The sequence below is a fragment of the Cetorhinus maximus genome, chromosome 4, assembly GCF_964194155.1.
Source record: "Cetorhinus maximus chromosome 4, sCetMax3.hap1.1, whole genome shotgun sequence".
NCBI lineage: Eukaryota > Metazoa > Chordata > Chondrichthyes > Lamniformes > Cetorhinidae > Cetorhinus > Cetorhinus maximus.
The window spans coordinates 160374509-160378528 of NC_135882.1; the positions used below are offsets into that span (position 1 = coordinate 160374509).

At 38.0% G+C, this 4020-nt stretch overlaps 1 long non-coding RNA gene across 1 annotated transcript; it reads left to right on the forward strand.

Moving 5' to 3' along the window:
* Positions 1 to 1150: 1150 nt before the first annotated feature.
* On the forward strand, positions 1151 to 2881 carry LOC144679378 (uncharacterized). Its single transcript, XR_013576341.1, has 2 exons — positions 1151 to 1381; positions 2201 to 2881. It is a non-coding gene; the product is annotated as an uncharacterized LOC144679378 (long non-coding RNA).
* Positions 2882 to 4020: the final 1139 nt, after the last annotated feature.

Below are 4020 nucleotides of genomic sequence, written 5' to 3' on the forward strand. Positions count from 1 at the left end.
GAACAGATTATATTGTCACTGTAGATTACTACTCTGACTACTGGAAGTTAGGTCACTGACTTCAATGATGACCAGTGAGATAGTAGAATACTTGAAAACACACTTCAGTTGTTAAGGCATTCCACACGTTGTGATGAGTGACAATGGCCCTCAGTTCACGAGTAAAGAATTCAGCCACTTCATAATGGATTGGGGAATGCAACACCATACATCATCTTTACATTATCCCAAGTTAAATGGAAAGGCACTGAAAATCAACAAAGAAATCATCAAGAAATCGAACAAATCTAGCACATCTGTATGCAAGGCAATCCCCAAGTAGAGAAACACATCGAATGAAGGCATGGAAAGTTGTCCAGTCCAAAGACTAATGTCACGCCGCACCCAAACTACTCTTCCAATAGCAAAAAAGCTACTGAAGCTAGAAGTAGTAACAGGCATGAGTGAAAACATCAAGGTGAAATGGCAGGAAGCCAAATTTCATTTTGAAAGAACTGCCAAACCATTGCCAGAGTTGAGCATTGGAGAGCCAGTGAGGGTACACCACTTCAATGGTCTTAACAAGAGTTAGCCCACATGGCACCTCGGGACAAGTGTAGAGCAGTTGTCACCGAGATCATACGTGAACAACCAAATATAATGGCACAACTGCAGGCAAATACACACAACTAGAGAAGCTGTCCCTTCACTGTAGGTGGCCGATCGGGAAGATGAAATCTCACCAACTGCACAGAGTACAGAATGACCATCAGTCCCAAAGGTCTATCAATCCCCAACAATGAAAATGGAACAACAGCAACAGTTACCACAGCAAAAAGTTACACGTAAATGACACTCCCTGGAGAGGGAACATCACCCAGACGAACAGCTAATGACGACGCACATGCATACTATTAAAAATCCTACATGATTTAACGATTGTGTATACAATGCATGTGCAGAGACTGACTATAATAATAAATAGATTGTTAATGCATGAGAACAGTTGTTATATAGAGGTAACTTGGATAACTCACAGTTACATATGATAGTGTATGCAAATTTGTCTGTTGTTTATTATGAAAAGAAGGATGTTCGAGTTGAAATGCAATCATCTACGAGAGGTCCTACAGGGCTTGCCATAGTCATGTGACCTCTGCCATGAAGCACTGGCTGGAAGCAGCCATGTTACATTCAGTTCCAATAAACTCAGAGTACAATAAGCACTGTACTCTTTGAGCTCGTAACACAGTTAAGCTTGGTACCATGGCTTAACGGGTTAAAGTGCCTGCCTAATAAACAGTAGATCCTGGGTTTGAATCTCAGCAGTGCCTCCACATGAGATTCTGGCACAGACACGATGGGCTGAATGGCCTCCTTCTGTGCTGTAACAATTGTGATTGTGAGTTCTGTCTTCATTAGTCAAAATTACCATAGTAAAATGGGGATTTTGTCTGTCATTTGAAATTAAATATGAACCCATATTTAGATGATAATTTTACTTTACAATCCTTTACAATTTCAGATACTTAATTGTAAATACAAACAGAATAGAAAGCAATTTATTAAAGAAAATAATTTTAGGCAGAAGTTAGAAAGAAGAGAAAGTAAAATTAATTTATTGAATTCAATTAAAACTACTTCAGTCATTTTTGAGTTTAACTCAGATTATTTTCCTGTAAGGACTTAAAGTTATCAAGATTCTTGGAGATATTTGAATGTGTTCAAAATGATCCAGTGCCTTGAAGATGAAGACATTCTTACCTGTCATTAAACCACCCCAAAGTTGGATTGAATAATTAAATCATATTTCATCGATGTTCTTGTCATTTAAAGAGAGAAGATTGATTATAACAGTCATCTAAGCATGTTAAATCATTACAGTGATCAGAGGCATTTCAAGCTTTTTTGTAAAAACATGTGATTTATTCCATTTCAAATATTTTAACTTTTGTGTCAGAATTTTACTTGCTATGTGATATACTGATATTTTATGACAAGGCACGACTACAAAGAAAGTAATAAGATGCAGAAAGGATTATGAGAAAAAGACTTGTGAAGGATATTGCAGCCAGTAGTAAAAGTTGTTATAAATATATTTAGTGAATGGGAGAGGTGAAAGGCATTGTTGGCCTATGGAAACAAAAGATTCAACTAAGACTATGATGAACAATTAACAAATGACAGGCTTATTAAAAGTACTCTGGACTGCATTTTACAGGGCTAAAAAGTCAGAGATAGCCCACCCAGGAGAAGAATGGCTGCCCTGCAGCTATTTAACAGCTGATTGGCCATCAATAGACTGGAGAACAGGAAGTCCCGCCTCAAAGAGCTGCCAGCAAGTCAAAGGTGGTTTTTGTGGTTGTTGGAGATCAATCATCTCAATCCCAGGGCATTGCTGCAGGAGCTACTTGGGGCAGTGTCCTGTAGGTGTACCTATGCCACATGGACTGCAGTGGTTCAAGAAGATGGTTCAATACCACATTCTCAAGGTTAATTAGGGATGGGCAATAAATAATGGGCATGCTAGCCATGCTCACATCCCTCAAATGAATTAAACAAATGGTGCCTAAGTGCATAAATCACTAAAAGCTACAAGTGCTAACGGAAATCAAAAATATATAATGGAATGCTGGCCATTATCTCAAGGGTTTGGAATACAAAAGTGAAGAAGCTGTGCCTTCAGAGTCCCATCTGAAGTATTGTGTTCAATTTTGCACAGGTAGCACCTACATATTAACTCATTCTTATTGTCGGCTAATCTCTTTACCTGCTGATTCAGTGTGCTGACATTGTAATTACTGTTTGCTTGTTTTATTAACTCTCTATTTATGTACAAGTTATGTTTTAAACATTTTAAATTTCAAATATAATAAATGAACAGTGTCATGACAACAGGAAACTTGGACTGAATGAGAGCTACCTACAACTTCACCAACTAACCACAGACATATTAAACTATTTAAAAAAAAAGACTGATCAAAAAATGATTGCCACAAGTCACCTGATGGCTGATGCTGTAAAGTCGACCACTTCTCTGGAAAGTCTATATGAATTGTACTGTGACCTGTTACATGGAATTTAATACCTGTGGGGTGTCTAAGTCCACTTCAAACAGGGACAGTCTTCCCATTAGAAATGTGAAGTGCTGGACTTTGATCAGTAATAGTTCTATCAAGACAATCGGAACTATTAACCAGCTAGATAGTCATCAGACATTCAAAGCCGTTGCACAGGATGAAATACCACCATGTCCTGTTGATTTATGTCTTGAAATGTGTCAAATTTTGGGGGGTGTTGGGATTACTTGATCTTCAACAATAACTGCAAGACATGCTAATCAATTCCTTTCTGGGAATAGAAACATGGAAACACAGAAAAATAGAGGGGGAAAAGAATTTACGGGGAAAAGAAACTTTAAAACTTTTGTTGCAACCAACCAAGGGTGCTGAATAGAAGGGGAACCAGCTCATTCCTCCTTACCTTGTCGTAACAACAGTAACAAGTTAGACTTAAATCTACTTTAATATTTGTTCTCTACTGAACATGAACTAACAAGAACAAGAATTGACTGTGGAGCAGCTGGTGGTGGAGAGAAATTCAATCATAGTTTTCAAAAGTGAACTGGATAAGCACCTGAAGGGGAAAAAAATAAAATCAGGGCTACAAAGAAAGGTTGGGGGAGTGGGGCTAGATAAATTTCTCAGCAGAGAGCCGACATGGGCTTGATGGGCTAAATGGCCTCATTCTGTACTTTAAACATTCTAATATTTTACTTGCCTGTCATGGCTTTCTCTATCACTGGAATATTACCTTATTGCCTGCAATTTGTGAATGGTGTTATTTTAATCCTGGCAGTGATCTATTTAAAATTACTGCAGCTGTTAAAATAGTACAAATCAGTGTTACATGGTATAATTTACCTGTCCTACGAAGCATCCTCCAATTCACTGTGGACAGTGCCTTGGGGGCTCTCCTAGCATTTAAAAAATATTTGAAGATCTTAAAATCTGTTAGTAATTTTTATGTGCTCCTCCAAAG